This window comes from Rhinoderma darwinii, chromosome 9 (genome assembly GCF_050947455.1).
Source record: "Rhinoderma darwinii isolate aRhiDar2 chromosome 9, aRhiDar2.hap1, whole genome shotgun sequence".
Lineage (NCBI taxonomy): Eukaryota > Metazoa > Chordata > Amphibia > Anura > Rhinodermatidae > Rhinoderma > Rhinoderma darwinii.
This window is the reverse complement of record NC_134695.1, coordinates 81,884,742-81,903,725: the sequence shown is the minus strand read 5'-3', so window position 1 is coordinate 81,903,725 and position 18,984 is coordinate 81,884,742. Positions and strand designations below refer to the sequence as shown.

Here is an 18,984-nt window from a genome sequence, read left to right as displayed (position 1 = left end):
TTCACATTTCCCATATGTCTACTTTAGATTGGCATCGTTTTTTGAACATTCTTTTATTTTTCTTGGACGTTACAAGGCTTAGAACATAAACAGCAATTTCTCATATTTTTAAGAAAATTTCAAAAGCCTTTTTTTTAAGGTACCTCTTGAGTTCTGAAGTGGCTTTGAGGGGCCTATGTATTAGAAACCCTGATAAAACACCCCATTTTAAAAACTAGACCCCTCAAAGTATTCAAAACAGCATTTTGAAAGTTTTTTAACCCTTCAGGCATTTCACAGGAATTAAAGCAAAGTGGAGGTGAAATTTGCAAATTTCATTTTTCTTGCTGAATTTCAATTTTATTCATTTTTTTTTCTGTAACACAGAAGGTTTTACCCGAGAAACACTACTAAATATGTATTGTCCATATTCTGCAGTTTTTAGAAATGTCCCACATGTGGCCCTACTGCCCTCGTGGAATAAAACACAAGCCCCAGAAGCAAAGAAGCACCTAGTGCATTCTGAGGCCTCTTTTTTATTAGAATATATTTTAGGCAGCATGCCAGGTTTGAAGAGGTGTTGAGGTGCCAAAACAGTAGGAATCCCCCAATAGTGACCCCATTTTGGAAACTACACTCCTCAAGGAATTCATTTATGGTTGTTGTTACCATTTTGACCGCACAGTTTTTTCACAGCACGTATTTGAATTGTGCTGTGAAATGAAAAAAATGTAATTTTTTTCCAATAAAATGTAATTTGTGATCAAAATTTCTTATTTTCACAGGGAACAAAATACCCCATTTTGTTGCCCAATTTGTCCTGAGTGCGGCAATACCCCATTTGTGGTGATAAACTGCCGTTTGGGCTCATGGGAGGGCTCAGAAGGAAAGGAGCGCTATGTGTTTGTTGGAGTACAGATTTTGCTGGATTGGTTTTCGGGTGCCATGTCACATTTGCAGAGCCCCAGAGGTATCAAAGCAATGGAAACCCACCAGAAGTGACCCCATTTTGGAAACTACACCCCTCAAGGAATTCATTTATGGGTATTTGACCCCATAGTTTTTTCACAGAACTAATTTGAATTGGGCTGGGAATGAAAACAAAATTATTTTTTTCAAATAATATGTAGTTTTGGCTGAAAATTTCTTATTTTCACAAGAAACAAAATACCCCATTCTGTTGCGCAATTTGTCCTGAGTGCCGCAATACCCCATTTGTTGTGATAAACTGCCGTTTGGGCCCATGGGAGGGCTCAGAAGGAAAGGACCACCATTTGGCCTACTGGGGATTTTCTAGTGCGAAGTCATGTATGCAGAAGCCCCTGAGGTACCAGTACAGTTGAAACCCGCAAGAAGTGACCCCGTTTTAAAAACTACACCCTTAAGGCATTCATCTAGAGGTGTAGTGAGCATTTTGACCGGAGACCTACACCCCATAAACTGTAATGTGGGTTCTCCCGGGTATGGAAATACCCTACATGTGGCTGTTATCAGCTGCCTGGGCACACAGCAGGGCTCAGAAGGGAAAGACGAGGGGGGATAAGCTGTGCGGAGTGCATCAGGGTAAGTAAAATTGGGGTAAATTATAAACCAAGGGATGTATGATAAATTTCAAAACACTTTTTCATACAGAGCTCTGGTTATTCGGGACACGTGTCACATTGATATATTGTGTCATCCATTATAGCAGACTTTGCACCTCTTTTGACTTTTTCCCTTCTTGCCAGTTTGGGGAACTTCTCCTGGAAAGTGTTGCCGCCCTGGTACGATGCGTGTGGCCTCGCTTCCAGAAGTACTGGGTGCCCCCCTTCTTGGTCCCTAAAGATTAGGTTCTTGATAATCACCTCTTGAAATTCCAGGAAAGTTCCCGTCTGGCCTGCACATCGACGTAGCACGTACACATTGTACAATGCCATCTGTATGATGTGCCCGGCCAGCTTCTTATACCACACCGCATGGCGCTGCAGGGCTTCAGGATTTGATCTGACAAGTCCACACCTCCCATGTACATATTGTAGTCCAGGATGCAGTCTGGTTTGGGGGTGGCCTTTCCTTCATATATCCTAAACCTGTAGGTATACCCTGATGCACTCTCGCAGCTTATACATCTTCACGCCATACCTTGCCCTCTTACCCGGCAGGTACTCGCGGAATTGAACCCTCCCTTTAAAATGTACCAGGGACTCATCAATAGAAATACAATTCTCAGGGGTGTATGCTTGGGAAAACCGGGCACTGAAACGGTCTAATAGGGGTCTCCGTTTATACAAACGGTGAAAACTGGGGTCATCTCGGGGTGGGCACGGCTCATTATCAGTATAATGTAAGAAGTGAAGTATTGCCTCACTTATTTATTTTTTTAGGTTCCAGTTCAGTTCTGAAGTTGCTTTGAGGGGCCCATATATTAGAAACCCCTATCAAACACCCCATTTTAGAAACTAGACCCCTCAAAGTATTCACAACAGCATGTAGAAAGTTTATGAACCCTTTAGGTGTTTCACAGAAATTTTGAGCAAATTAGAGGTGTAGTTTACATTTATTTTTTTTTGTCAGAAAATCCTTTTTATACAATTTTTTTTACAACACAATTGGATTTATCAGAGAAACGCAACTTAATATTTATTGCCCAGATTCTGCAGTTTAGAGAAATATCCCACATGTGGCCCTAGTGCGGTAATGGACTGAAGCACCGGCCTCCGAAGCAAAGGCGCACCTAGTGGATTATGAGGCCTCTTTTTTAGTAGGCACCATGTCCGGTATGAAGAGGTCTTGTGGTGCCAAAACATTGGAAACCCCCCAAAAGTGACCCCAATTTGGAAACTAGACCCCTTGAGGAATACATTGTAGTTTTCTTGGGGTGCATGCGGCTTTTTGATCAGTTTTTATTCTATTTTTAGGTGAAAGGTGACTAAAACACAGCAATTCTAAATTCTACTATTGTTTTTTATTCTTTTTTTTTTTTACAGCGTGCGCTATAAATGACATACTCACTTTATTCTGCGGGGCGATACGATTACGGCGATACCAGATGTTTATAGTTTTTTTTTATGTCTTATGGCGTTTGCACAATAAAATAAGTTTTGTAAACAATCATTCACTTTTTGTGTTGCCTTATTCTAAGAGCCAGAACTTTTTTATTTTTCAATCAATAAAGCCGTGCGAGGACTTATTTTTTGCGTAACGAACTGTAGTTTCGATCAGTACCATTTTTAGGTACATGCGACTTTTTGATCTCTTTTTATTCCATTTTTTGGGAGGTGAAGTGACCAAACAATTGTGATTGTGGTACGGTTTATTATTATTTTCTTTTACGGCGTTCACCGTGCGGGATAAATAACGAAATAATTTTGTAGTTCAGGCCGTTACGGACGCGGCGATACCAATTATGTATAGTTTATATGTTTGTTTATATATTTTTATTAATAATAAATGACTGATAAGGTAAAAGGGGGGATTTTTACTTTTAATACTTGTAAAACTTTTATTTTCTTATTTTTACACATCTTTTTTTAACTTTTTTTTTACTGTATTACTGTCCCACTAGGGGACTTGAGGGCAGGAGGCCCTGATCGCTATTCTAATACACTGCACTACATGCGTAGTGCAGTGTATTAGAGCTGTCAGCTAGTCACTGACAGAAAGCATAGTGGGTCCTGACGTTGTCAGGACCCACTAGGCTTCCGTCCATGGCATAGCCGGACGCCATTGTTTGGTGTCCGGTTGCCATAGTCACCATCGCCGGCCGCTATCGCGTAGCAGGCCGGCGATGGCAGCTTAACCCCTAAAAAGCCGCGATCTCTATAGAACGCGGCTTTTAAGGGGTTAATCAGTGGGGACACAGCGATCGGTCCCCGCTGTAGGAGCTGTGACAGCTGCTGAACAAGACAGCAGCTGTCACAGCTCCTGTATGTGTCGGGAGGATGGCCGAAATAGCCGTTACTCCCGAGACGTACTATTAGGTCATGGAGCGCGAACGCTATAGTCACCATGACCTAATAGTACGTCCAGGAGCGGGAAGGGGTTAAGGACCGTGCTCCGCATACTTTATGATGGGAGCACAGACCGAAAATGCGGATGACTAATTACGGACACGGTCGTTTGCACGGGGCGTTAGTTCGGGTCCTTAGACCCACAGTCAGAATTTTATCCTAATCACACAGTTTAACCCCTTCCCGCTCCTTGACGTACTATTCTGTCATGCACATCGTTCGTGCTCCATGACGAAATAGTACGTCACGGGAGGATCAGCCATTTCGGCCTTAGAAGCCGCATTCAATAGCGATCGCGGCTTCTTAGGGGTTACATGATAGCGGGTGGTGATGGTTGCTATGGCATCCGGCTATGCCATCTACGGAAGCCTAGTGGATCCTGACAAAGTCAGGACCCACTATGCTTGCTGTCAGCTCTAATACACTGCACTACGCATGTAGTGCAGTGTATTAGAATTGCGATCAGGGCCTCCTGCCTTCAAGTCCCCTAGTGGGACAAAATAAAAAAAGTTTAAAAAAAAGTTGTGTAAAAATAAAAAATTAAAAGTTTAAAAGTAATAAAAGTAAAAATCCCCCTTTTTCCCTTATCAGTTCTTTATTATTACAAAAAATAAACAAATAACCTATACAAAATTGTCCGTAACGGCCAGAACTACAAAAGTATTGAGTTATTTATCCCGCGCGGTGAACACCATAAAAGATAATAATAATAATAATAAACCATACCAAAATCACATTTTTTTATGGTCACTTCACCTCCCAAAAAATGGAATAAAAAGAGATCAAAAAGTCGCATGTAACTGAAAATGGTACTGATCTAAACTACAATTCGTTATGCAAAAAACAAGTCCTCACACGGCTTTCTTGATGGAAAACTAAAAAAAAAGTTATGGCTCTTAGAATATGGCAATACAAAAAGTAAGATATTTTATAAAAAGCATTTTATTGTGCAAACGCCATAAAACATAAAAAAAGCTATAAACATCTGGTATCGCCCCGCAGCATAAAGTGAATATGTCATTTATTGTGCTCGGTGAACGGTCCAAAAGAATTTAATAAAAAAAAACTAAAAACTGACCATAAAGTCGCACGCACCACATGAAAAATACAATGAATTCCTCAAGGGGTCTAGTTTGCAAAATGGGGTCACTTTCAAGGGGTTTCCCCTGTTCTGGTACCTCCCAGAAACCAATCCAGCAAAATCGACATGCCAAATAGCGCTCCTGCCTTTCTGAGCTCTGCCGTTTGTCCAACCTGCAGTTTGTGAACACATGTGGGGTATTTCCGTAATCGGGAGAAATTGCTTTACAAATGAAGGGGTGTTTTTTCTCCTTTATTCCTCGTCAAAATTAAACATTTCTAAGTTTTATTGAAAAAATTAGATTTTAAATTGCACAGCCTAATTCCACAAAATGCAGCAAAAAAACTGTGGGGTCTAAATGCCCCTTAATAAGTTCCTTGAGGGGTGTAGTTTGCCAAACAGGGTCACTTTTGGTACCACAAGACCTCTTCAAACCGGACATGGTGCCTAATAAAAAGGAGGCCTCAAAATCCTCTAGGTGCTCCTTTGCTTCAGTCCATTACCACACTAGGGCCACATGTGGGATATTTCTAAAAACTGCAGAATCTAGGCAATAAGCATCGAGTAGCGTTTCTCTGGTAAAACCTTCTGTTTTACAGAAAAAAATGGAATAAAAACGATTTTCTTACAAAAAAAACAAAATTTGTAAATTTCACCTCTACTTTGCTTTAAATTCCTGTGAAACACCTAAAAGGTTAATAAACTTTCTAAATGCTGTTTTGAATACTTTGAGGGGTCTAGTTTATAAAATGGGGTGTTTTATGGGGGTTTCTAATATATAAGGCCCTCAAAGCCACCTCAGAACTGAACTGGTACCTAAAAAAAAAAAAGAGGCTTTTGGAATTGTATTTAAAATATGAGAAATTGCTGTTTATGTTCTAAGCCTCGTAACGTCCTAGAAAAATAAAAGAATGTCCAAAAAATGATGCCAACGTAAAGTAGACATATGGGGGATGTAAACTAGTAACTATTTTGGGTGGCATAACCGTCTGTCTTACAAGCAGATAAATAAAAATTCAGAAAAATGCTATTTTTTCAAGATTTTCTCTGCATTTTGCTATTTTTCACAAATAAACACTGAATATATAGACTAAATTTTACCACTAACATAAAGCCCAATGTGTCATGAGAAAACAGTCTCAGAATCGCTTGGATAGGAATAAGCATTCCAGAGTTATTACCACATGAATTGAAATATGTCCGATTTGAAAAATGGGCTCTGATACGGGGGATAGGTCATCAGTTGTCAGAAGCTGGAAAACCCCTTAAAGGCCAAAACTAGGCTGCGTCCTTAATGGGTTAAAAAGTGACTGCACTTAAAGAGGCTCTGTCGCCAGATTTTCAAACCCCTATCTCGTATTGCAGCAGATCGGCGCTGCAATGTAGATAACAGTAACGTGTTTTGTTTTTTTTAAAACGAGCATTTTTATATTTATGCAAATGAGCCTTTCTTAAGTACAACTGGGCGTGTTTAAAGTTATGTCCATCTGGGCGTGTATTGTGTGTGTACATCTGGGTGTGTATTGTGTGTGTAACATCTGGGCGTGTATTGTGTGTGTAACATCTGGGCGTTTTTACTTGTTTTACTAGCTGGGCGTTGTGAATAGAAGTCTATGATGCTGACGAATCAGCATCATCCACTTCTCTTCGTTACCACCCAGCTTCTGGCAGTGCACAGATACACAGCGTGTTCTCGAGAGATCACGCTGTGACGTCACTTCCTGCCCCAGGTCCTGCATCGTGTCGGACGAGCGAGGACACATCGGCACCAGGCGACAGAGGCTACAGTTCATTCTGCAGCAGCATCGGCGTTTGCAGGTAAGTCGATGTAGCCTCTGTCGCCTGGTGCCGATGTGTCCTCGATCGTCCGACACGATGCAGGACCTGGGGCAGGAAGTGACGTCACAGCGTGATCTCTCGAGAACACGCTGTGTGTCTGTGCACTGCCAGAAGCTGGGTGGTAACGAAGAGAAGTGGATGATGCTGATTCGTCAGCATCATACACTTCTATTCACAACGCCCAGCTAGTAAAACAAGTAAAAACGCCCAGATGTTACACACACAATACACGCCCAGATGTACACACACAATACACGCCCAGATGTTACACACACAAAACACGCCCAGATGTACACACACAATACACGCCCAGATGTTACACACACACAATACACGCCCAGATGTTACACACACACAATACACGCCCAGATGTTACACACACACAATACACGCCCAGATGTTACACACACACATAATACACGCCTAGATGTACTTTTACTTTAAACACGCCCAGTTGTACTTAAGAAAGGCTCATTTGCATAAATATAAAAATGGTCATAACTTGGCCAAAAATGCTCGTTTTTGAAAAAAACAAAACATTACTGTAATCTACATTGCAGCGCCGATCTGCTGCAATACGAGATAGGGGTTTGAAAATCTGGTGACAGCCTCTTTAAAGAAAACTTTTGATACCTCATAGAGACAAATCAGGAGTTTTGATCGGTGATGGTCCGAGTGCTGCAACCCCCACATTGCTGAAACCAAGGTACAGAGCACCCTGCATCTTCGGCTGTGATTGGCGCTCCTCGATAAGCCTTATTCACACGAACGGGTGTCAAATCGACCGTGAAAGAAAATTTTCACGGCCGATTTGCATCCAAGCGTGCCCGATTTCATAGATCCCTCGTAGACTTGAGTCTATTCAGGGATCTGTGAAAACGGGCAAAAATACGGCATGTCCTACTTTTTACGGACTGTTTAGATCGTCCTTTAAAAATAAAAATACGGACGTGTGAATAGCCCCATAGACATACATTGATTTTAATGCAGCCGTGTGACGGCCGTTAAACAAACTGCGGTCACGCGGCCGATTATCCCATTTGTGTGAATAACCTCTTAGCATTAGGGCTTATTCAGACGAACGTAGTATCCGTCCACGTAACAGCCGGTTTAATAATGGCCGTCACACGAACGTTGTTTTAAAGGATCGTGTGAAGGGTTCGTGGAAAATTTGTACACGTCCTATTTTCTTCCGTTTTCACAGATCCCGTAATAGACTCAAGTCTCTGAGGGACCCGCGTCCCGCACAGGTGCCGTTTTTCACGTCTGTTTGCACTCGGTCGTGTGAGTCCAGCCTTAGGACGCGCTCATAGACTTTCTACATGAGGCGTTTTCAGCCGGACAGGGAGCCCCGATCACTGCGCTTTCGTAGCTTTGCTTCAGCGATGTGGGGGTCTCAGCACCCGCACCCCACTGATCAAAACTTCTGGTATGTCTCTATGACTTATCGAAAGGTTTTTTTTAGCAAAGGAAAAAAATTTTTTATTAAAGTGAATGAATGTCGCCGTGTAACAGAGGACTCACGGGCGAGAAATTATTGAGACCGATGCTGGGAAAGTGGCGGTATTACCCGGAGGTGTAACCTGAAGCTCCTGGCCCCCCATCTACCAGGGCCCGCGTGTGACCGTCACCTCTGCCCCCTATAACTACTATAGGGGCCCTAGAAGGCCGCTATTACCCATAGTAACCAATCAGCTCACTGCTTTCATCTTCCATAGTGATTGTAAATATTAAGAGCAGGATTCTGATTGGTTGCTATGGGCGACTGCTGAACTTCCCCAGAGAGGGGACACATCTCATATATTACTGTACACAGCCCCGTGCTTGTTATTCGGGCAGTGCGTCAGGTCAGGGCGCCTGTGTGACCGTAATAACGTCTTATTCCAGGCTCGGAGGAGGCCGTGACGAGAGTACACCAGGCCGCAGCGATAATTCACCTCACAACCCGCACCTCCCGCCTCAGGCCTCTTATCCCGCCCTCCTCTCCGCTGTCTTGGTCCCCGTGAATAGCGGGGGGACTCAGGGTAGACGGAGAGGGTGGCAGGGAGGCCCCCGGAGCCCTGTGAACCCACAGCTCCGCCGCAGGTCGCCAGTTACCGTTTGGGGGCGAGTTCTCGTGTTGTTTTGTGGGCGATAATGGCGTCCTTCCTCGCGAGAGAATCCAGCGCCTCCTCTCCTCCTCACTGCCGCGGCAACCACAATGCGCCTGCGCGGTCTGCGGTAGAGGACGCATGCGTGGATCGGCACTGGGCGGGTCACGCCACCTGCTGGTCAGGACGTGGAAGTGCGACTCCAGGAGCCTCAGTGCAGGGACATCGCTTCGATCATTATAGTAATCATCATAATAACAGAAGTTATCCACACAATGTATCTATTTGTGTTATTATACTATAAGAAGTAGAGACAAAAGGAGAGAGAGGAAAGATAGATAGATAGATAGATAGATAGATAGATAGATAGATAGATAGATAGATAGATAGATAGATAGATAGATAGATAGATAGATAGATAGATATGAGATAGATAGATAGATAGATAGATAGATAGATAGATAGATAGATAGATAGATAGATAGATAGATAGATAGATAGATAGAAAAACAGAAAATCCAGCAGCACGGATAGAATCTGGGTGCAAGCCCTAGGGAACAGACCAAAGTCCCAACTATACAGCAATCAAAAAATGGGCAGCACTCCGTAGTTTTAAAGTGAAAAAATCAAAGGTACTTTATTGCCCCATGTGTGACGTTTCAGTTCTGTCCTCTAGAGGAGGGGTCTCAAGCACGCGGGTCACATGCGGCCCCTGGGGCTGTCATCTGCGGCCCGCGGGACACAGAGCCAATAGTACAGGCTCTGCTCCGGGACAGTGTTGTCAGGGTTTTCCCCAGAGCGGCGTCCCGGGCAGAGCGCTAGTATAGGCTCTGCTCCGGGACTCTGGGGAAGCCTCTGACCGCTGTCCATACACCGACAGTGATGTCAGGGGCTTTCCCAGAGCAGGAGTCCCAGTGATGTCAGGAGCAGAGCTGGAATCCCAGGTAGAGTGCTAGAAGTGGCTCTGCTCCGGGACTCCAGCTCTGGGCAAGCCCCTGACATCACTGTCCATATATGGACACTGTGTCAGTGGCTTCCCCAGATTTCCGGCGCAGAGCCTATACTAGTGCTCTGCTCCGGGACACCGGCTCTGAGGTTGCCCCTGATATCACATTGCGGTCCAGTAGGATCCCCTGACGTCACAGTGTATGGAAAGTGACATCAGGGGCTCCAACAGCAGAGGAATCCTATGGCAGCATCTGTGGAGGGCACTGTGGCAGCATCTACGGAGGGCACTGTGGCAGCATCTACAGAGGGCACTGTGGCATTATCTACAAGTGGGTGTGTGGCAGTATCTACAGAGGACTCTGTGGTAGCATCTAGAGAGGACTCTGTGGCAGTATCTAAATAGGGGCTGCCCAATCTTGACATTCGTGTGTCTGCCATCTGAGCCACCGGACTGCTTTTAGCGACACTTAAACTGGAAAACTGGATTCTTGAAATAAGCTTGTGGAGAATTCCCTCAAATTTTAAACCTAGCGGTATTATTATAGTAATGTAGTATTATTATAGTAATGTAGTATTATTATAGTAATGTAGTAATATAGTGTTATAGTAGTTCAAATAACTAATCGATTAACAATAATTTTGTATTGTATCAAATTTGAAAGTAATGCGGCCGTCAACTTCCCATTTTTTCTATATGTGGCCCACTTACCCTGCCGAGTTTGAGACCCCTACACTAGAGGACAGAGCTGAAACGTCCCACATTGGGCAATAAAGTACCTTTGATTTTTTCACTTTAAAACTACAGAGTGCTGCCTATTTTTTGACAGATTAGATAGATAGATAGATAGATAGATAGATAGATAGATAGATAGATAGATAGATAGATAGATAGATAGATAGATATGAGATAGATAGATAGATGAGATCGATTTTGACATTTGTTTATGCAGGGACTTTGTATCGTTGATAAAACGAAAAATGAGAACATTCATGGCAGTTGTAATACATGCTGTGGCCACTAGATGTCAGGATTGTAATAAAAAAAATCACCCACTCTCCTCTGTGGGGTTCACTCTAAATTCCCTATCAGGATGTTTTTGGAGTGTGTGAGATAACGAGAGGAAACTAAGCAAACACGGTGAGAACATACAAACTCAATGCAGATATTGCCCTTGGTCGGATTTGAAGCCATAACCCCAATGCTGCTAGACAACAGTTCTGACCCCTGGTCAGTCTAACTTCATTGCATCAGGTCTTCCTTACCTGTGTTGTTCTTTGGCTCCTTGTCCAGGGATATCTTACAATCATGATGAGAGTTTTCGTTCCATTTAGATGAAGATGCATCATGATCCATCTTCAGTCCAGTCGACCTATAAAATGTGCAGAACAAAATACGACTGATGAAACCATCGATGATGCAGCAAGCCTGCCACTATTCCTGAATTTCAGGGTAAAGGTCGGCTAAATCACTGTGTTTTATTCTCAATATCCCTCCCAACATGCCTTAGGATACAGCACAGATTTCATATTCTCTGCACCCTAGAAGGGACTGTCTCCTGTGCTCAGTGTCGCCCCCTGCTGAGTAATCCGGGTCTGCTTTGTCAATATAGTTTCTACACAGGTTCACCACAGATGAATCTTCGCTTGTGTGTTAGTGAATGGCATTCCCTTGTTTGATGAGACAACTCTCAGTTTGGAGCCCCCGTGGCGCTGCAGGTGAAATGTAGTATTACATGATGGCTAGTCAGATGAATGGACGTCTATGTAATACAAGGACAGCTCGAGTCCTCCAGGTGGGAACCGCTCTCTGTTTTGGCTCATAGAGGGGGGTCCCAAGTGAAGGACCTCCTTTTATAATGTCCATATACACTAACACTATAATATATACTTATTATCCAAGCCATGCGCTAGGCATTTATTTTAATTAAACTGAATTGCTGCCCTTTCAACTCTAAGGCTATGTTCACACGGAGGTTTTTGACCAGTTTTTTGACGCGGAAGCCGCGCCGCAAAACTCGTCAAAAACGGCCCGAAAATGCCTCCCATTGATTTCAATGGGAGGCGGAGGTGTCTTTTTCCTGTGAGCGGTAAAACCGTCTCGCGGGAGAAAGGAGGGGCATGCCCTATCTTCGGGCGTTTACGCCTCTGACCTCCCATTGACATCAATGGGAGGCAGATAAAGCGTATTTCACTGCGTTTTATGCCCATGGCGCTCAATGGCCGCGGGCGAAAAACGCAGCGAAAATCGGCGTGCAGGGAGAGGAAAATCTGCCTCAAACTTCCAAACGGAATTTTGAGGCAGAAATTCCGCCTGCAAAAAAACTCAGTGTGAACATAGCATAAGCCATTCAGATAATAGGGAGGAGCAGTTGTAGAGAATACTGCCAATGGACAGAGCAGAGGGTCTGTATCAATGTGCCGCTCTCCTGCTACCTGTATTCTCGTGATAGAGATGAGAATGGGATTCCCTGCAGCCGCTCTCCCCTATTATCTGAATGATTCTTGCTTGTATATGGAAGAGTTGTGTACCAGGGCGTACCTACCATAGAGGGGGCAGAGGGGGCTCTGCCCAGGGTGGCTGCAAATCTCGTAGAAATGGTTGTACCCCTGTGCTGTGATCCCCTCCGGCCCTATAATGAGGGCAAACAAGCATCAAGTCCTCCAGGCCCAGGTGGTTAGGGTTGTGAGGGCATTAAGAAGCACCAGACGGTGACACATTTTATACTTTACTCTGGGCCCCTCAATTCTGTGTTTTCCTGTTTTATGTAAATCATTGTACCCTTGTTGTGGTCACTTCTGCACCAGGAATGGGGAGCGGGAATTTCCTCCGTAAAAATTTATGGTTCCCAGTGGTAAGAGGTTTATGGCATATAATTCCCTGAGGCCGGGTTCCCATGTAGCTTAAAAGCTGCGGAATTTCCGCAACGGAATTCTGTGCGTAAATTCCGCAGCATTTACAGTAGCAGCAAAGTGGATAAAGATTTAGTAAATCTCATGCCCACGCTGCCGAAAAAAACCACAGCGTAAACGTTAAGGCCTCGTTCACACTGAGTTTTTTGCAGGAGGAAAACTCTGCCTCAAAATTCCGTTTGGGATTTTGAGGCAGATTTTGTCCTTCCTGCACGTCGTTTGCCGCGATTTCATTGATGTCAATGGGAGGTCAGAGGCATAAACGCGCAAAGACAGGGCATGTCCCTTCTTTCTCCCGCTCGCGGGAGAAAACCGCCCCCACCTCCCATTGAAATCAATGGGAGGCAGTTTCGTCCTGTTTTTGACGAGATTTGCAGAGCGGTTTCTGCTCCAAAAAGCTCGTCAAAATACTCCGTGTGAACAGGTCCTAATATATTGACCTGCGGAGTGGAATTTAATTACATTCCTAAGTTATGAGGAAAGATTAAAAGAACTAAACCTATTTAGCCTTGAGAAAAGACGACTAAGGGGGGACATGATTAACTTATATAAATATATGAATGGCGCATACAAAAAATATGGTGAAATCCTGTTCCTTGTAAAACCCCCTCAAAAAACAAGGGGGCGCTCCCTCCGTCTGGAAAAAGAAAGGTTCAACCTGCAGAGGCGACAAGCCTTCTTTACTGTGAGAACTGTGAATCTATGGAATAGCCTACCGCAGGAGCCGTCACAGCAGGGACAGGAGACACCACAGGAGCCGTCACAGCAGGGACAGGAGACACCACAGGAGCCGTCACAGCAGGGACAGGAGACACCGCAGGAGCCGTCACAGCAGGGACAGGAGACACCACAGGAGCCGTCACAGCAGGGACAGGAGACACCACAGGAGCCGTCACAGCAGGGACAGGAGACACCACAGGAGCCGTCACAGCAGGGACAGGAGACACCGCAGGAGCCGTCACAGCAGGGACAGGAGACACCACAGGAGCCGTCACAGCAGGGACAGGAGACACCACAGGAGCCGTCACAGCAGGGACAGGAGACAACACAGGAGCCGTCACAGCAGGGACAGGAGATGCTGCAAAAAAGGGTTAGATCATTTCATAGAACAAAAAAATATTAACTGCTATGTGTAGAAATTTTTTACTTCCCCTTTCCCATCCCCTGGTTGAACTTGATGGACATGTGTCTTTTTTCAACCGTACAAACTATGTAACTATGTAACATGTCAATTTATGCTGCGTTTTTGTTGATTTTCCATAGCGGGTTTTCCCCATTGAATTCAATGTGGATGAAAATCCCACAACAGAAAGCCAAGAGTTGCGACTTTTGCAGCATAATCGCAGCGTTTACACCGCAAAAATCGCAACTCCGGAAAAAAAAAACGTACCCAGAACGCCCTCCTTCCTGCAGTCCGGCCTCCTGGGATGACGTTGCATCCAATGTGACCGATGCAGCCAATCACAGGCTGTAGTGTCACATGGCCTGAAACATCATCCATGGAGGCCGGAGCGGATGTCGGGGCAGGGAGGGGTAAGAATGAACGGATTCCTTCCGCAGCGGATATTCCATTCGAAAAATCGCACCACAATGTGGTGCACATTTTAGAATGGAATGTACTGCGGGTTCCAGGTTGAATACACTGCGTGATTTTTACGCAGCGTATACGCCCCGTGGGAACCCGGCCTTACTCTCTTGTTACAGTAATTTTGCTTCCCAGTGAAGGCTACGTGGCAGCATCATATACCCATGGGTCCGCCATTCAATATCTTCACAGTTTCCGTGGAGCAATCGTTTTCTCATCAAAACATACCCGCATGCTCCAAATATCAGAGGCCCAGGCAGCAAGAACTCCAGCTCCCTGCATCTGCCATCGTAACAATGACACCCTTCAGTGAAGAGGAGCGTTCCTTGAATGGTGTCAGTATCCTGGGATCCAGGGTACAATCCCCAAATTCCTAAAGCAACTGACAATGTAGTAGGGATGCACGGTGCATCGAAACTTCGATACTGTTTCGATACTGTGCATCCCCAAACGGTTCGATACCGCTATTTCCTGTATTTCGATACTGAGCTGCGCAGCCGCACAGCTAAGTATAGTAATACATGACTGTATGGGAGCGCGGCTGCGGCTGTGTAATTCAGCCACAGCCCCGTTCCTGAGTCCTGACATGTGCGCGCGGGGTCAGGATGAGGTGATGCGGCCGGCGCTGCACTAATGATCTGCGGCACTGAAGACAGAACATGGCGGCCGCACTACAAAACACCCCCATGTTCTGTCTCCAGTGCCTGAACCGCCGCTCATTAGTGCAGCGCCGGCCGGATCTCCTCATGCTGACCGCGCGCGCACTTCCTGTCAGGAGCGGGGCAATGGTTGTATTACACAGCCGCATCCCCGCTCTATAACGGCGGAGATCAGAGAAACCTCTCATCTCCGCCGTTATTCCCCTGAATGCTGCGATCACAGCTGACTGCAGCATTCAGGAGAAAATGAGAAGGGGGATGCCCCTGGATCGCGTCACAGGGAATTCCTGTGACGCGATTGAGGGCCATACCATATATGGGCAGACAGCCCAGGGTCCATTGACGGACCCCAGGGCTGTCCTACCATATTTCCTGTTGTTAGGGCATACTGAGGTATTTATGATTTGTACGCTGTAAAAAAATGAAATAAACACGGCTTTCTATCACTTATTAATGTGAGGCACGAGGTGTGATGAATTTAACCTCCATGTGCCTCACATTAATAGTAATTAACCCCATCATGTACCTTACATATTAACCCATTATGACTGAGAAACATGATGGGATTAATTACTATTAGGGGGGATTCACACGAGCGTGTATTCGGTCCGTGCAGGTCGCGTGGTTTTCACGCGGCACGCATGGACCAATACAAGTCTATGGGGCAGTACAGACAGTCCGTGCTTTTTGCGCAGCGTTTGTCTGCTGCGCAAAAAGCGCGACAGGTTCAATAACTCTGCGTATTTCGCGCATCACGCACCCATTGAAGTCAATGGGTGCGTGAAAACCACGCAGGTTGCACGGAAGCACTTCCGTGCGAACCGACTGAAACAGCGCACCAGCTGTCAAAAGGATGAATGTAAACAGAAAAGCACCATGTGCTTTTCTGTTTCCGAACATCCAAACGGAGTGTCTTTGCGATGAGCGAAGCCGGACAAGCGAACCGAACTTCACCGGGTTCGGCCGAACTCGTTTTGGCCGAACCCGGCAAAAAAATTATCGGTACGCGACGTCAGGAGATAGTCACTGTCCATGGTGCTGAAAGAGTTAAACTGTTTCAGCACCCTGGACAGTGACTTCCGATCCCAATATACATGAACCTGTAGAAAAAAAAACGAAGTTCTGACTTACCGATAACTCCCGGCTTCTTCCTCCAGTCTGACATCCCGGGATGACAATTCAGTCCAAGTGACAGCTCCAGCCAATCACAGGCCAAGCACAGGCTGCAGCGGTCACATGGACTGGCGCGTCATCCAGGGAGGTGGGGCCCGATGTCGAGAGGCGCGTCACCAAGGACGCGTCACCAAGGCAACGGCCGGGAAGTTCTCGGTAAGTACAAACTTTTTCTTTTTTTTCAACAGGTTTTTCGATATTGTGTTCGGCATTCACTGTCGAGGGTGCTGAAAGAGTTACTGCCGATCAGTTAGCTCTTTCAGCACCTTGGACAGTGACGGGCGTCGACTAGCCTCATCTCTATGATGGCGGCTGCGCGAAAATCACGCAGCCGCGCATCATACACGGATGACACACGCAGCTGTCAAATGTTTTTTGTGCGCGCAAAACGCTGCGTTGTTTGCGCGCGCAAAAACGCAACGTCCGTCTGTATCTGCCCTTAATGTGAGGCGCATTCAAAATTCATCACACCTCGCGCCTCACATCAGAAATGGAAGAACTTTTTTTTTTTTATTACTATTGGCAAAGTATCGAAATTGGTATCGAAATCGCAATACTAAACGAAGTATCGGTATCGAAGTCCAAATTCTGGTATCGTGACATCCCTACAATGTAGGAGAGGCTTTGATTCTGTAACCCCCCATTATATATGTCACTGGGCACAATGCTACGGTTTGGATGAGATGTCACTGTGTCTATGTTTCACTAGTAAGTCACACACAATGGCTACCTAGAAGACATGCAGTATATATATATATATATATATCCACATAACGTGCTGTAATGGAGTCGTCTGTGTATCTGTGTTGCTGAATAAGAACCGTCACAATGTTACAGTTTGGTCTTTGACACTAAATTTCTTTCTGCTGATTGTATTTTTTGGCCATCATCTCCCGTATCTTGTTGTTTTGTGGGCAGCTGTGTCCTTGCCATGTGCCACATTATTTGTCTTGGTTGAATGCCACATGGGCACCTATTACGCAGGGCAGTCATGTGTTTGCTGCTGCACATCATCCTCCATTCTCCTCCGGAATCACGAGGCCGGCAGTGATACACTAGATAAAGATTAACCAGCCGCTGAGTACAGATAACGAGAGATGATCAGCAACAGATTGATTGATGGTGGACGATATCTGCTTATAATATACAGCGGAGGATAAGACAGGGATCTCGATGGTCTATGAATGGTCACACACAGATTATAAAACGGGATATTTTAGGTGGAATTACCCTTTAAAAGGAGTCGGTCACCAGAATGTCCGTATTAAACTAGTACCAGGGTATTGTGGAGGAGACCGACCTGTTTCTAACGTTTATTTTCATTTTCTGCTTACTGCCTCCTTTGTAGAGAAATACGTTTTATTACGTTTATGCTAATGGGCATTTAGGAGCAACGAGGGCGTCACCATTGCACATAAATGCTGTTATGTCGCTCCCCGGTTCAACCCCCCTCCCTCCCTTTTTACATTGATTGACAGCGGCCAGGCAGCACAATCGGCACGTTCATGCCTGGCCCCGTCCCTGCTCTTCACTCGGCTCATGCACACTATGATCTTTCTGCTCGACATTCTAATCGGCAGTATTGCGCATGCGCAGCGTCCCTGCTCTTTATTTCGCGCTTGTGCAAGACTGCCGACTAGAACGTCGAGCAGAAAGATCGTTGTGCGCATGCGCCGAGGGAAGAGCAGGGACGCGCGTGCATTACAGATAGTATGTCCGTAATGGACGCGGCGTTCAAGCGCCTGCACATGCCGTTACGGCTGAAATTACGGGGATGTTTCCTCCTGAAAACATCCCCGTAATTTCAGCCGTTACGGACGCTGCCGTGTGAACATACCCTAAAGGTATGTGCACACACAAACTCACAAACGTTTGAGAATACGGAGCTGTTTTCAAGGGAAAACAGCTCCTGATTTTCAGACGTTTTTTAAGCCACCTGTGATTTTCGCGCCGTTTTTTACGGCCGTTTTTGTAGCTGTTTTTCAATAGAGTCAATGAAAAAGGGCTCCAAAAAGGTCCTAAGAAGTGACATGCACTTCTTTTTCGCGGACGTTTTTTACACGCCCGTTTTGAAAAACGTAAAAACGTTTGTAAAAAACGGCCCATCGGAACAGAAAGCCGTTTCCCATTGCAATCAATGGGCAGATGTTTGGTGGCGTTCAACCTCCGACTTTTCTCGGCCGTGTTTCAGGCCGTTTACGGCCCGAAAAAACGGCCAAAAATAAGCCGTGTGAACATACCCTAAGAAGGGAGGGAGGGGGGTTGAACTGGGGAGCGACATAAGAGCATTTATGTGCAATGGTGACGCCCTCGTTGCTCCTAAATGCTCATTAGCATAAACTTAATAAAACGTATTTCTCAACAAAGGAGGCAGTAAGCAGAAAATGAAAATAAACGTTAGAAACAGGTCGGTCTCCTCCACAATACCCTGGTACTAGTTTAATACGGACATTCTGGGGACAGACTCCTTGTAATTATATCTACTGTTACAGGTCTGGACCTTAAGATGAAGGTCACTTTTAGGCATCTTCAGGTAATGAGTAAGTAGGGACCCCCCCCCTACTGATCGCTAAAATGAAGGGGGTCACAGTACTCTTTCAGGCTCCCCTTTGACCCCTCTGAATAGCAAAGTTCTGCTGATGGAACTTCCACCAGAATGACTGTGTCTTGAAAAGTTTTGCAACTTTCTAATATACTTTATGTTTTAATTCCTAACCATTTTCAAAATATG

At 45.2% G+C, this 18,984-nt stretch overlaps 1 protein-coding gene across 3 annotated transcripts in view; it reads right to left on the bottom strand.

The window, feature by feature from the left end:
* Nucleotides 1–18,984, bottom strand: part of BANP (BTG3 associated nuclear protein) — a 343,815-nt gene that overhangs the window by 283,474 nt on the left and 41,357 nt on the right. For 2 of the 3 annotated variants that reach the window (XM_075838329.1, XM_075838331.1), the window contains exon 1: nt 8,986–9,113. The gene's annotated coding sequence lies outside the window, so the exon portion shown is untranslated. Of the gene's footprint in view, nt 1–8,985; nt 9,114–11,189; nt 11,297–18,984 lie in introns of those variants that run through there. The other variant, XM_075838330.1, reaches the window with a different exon arrangement.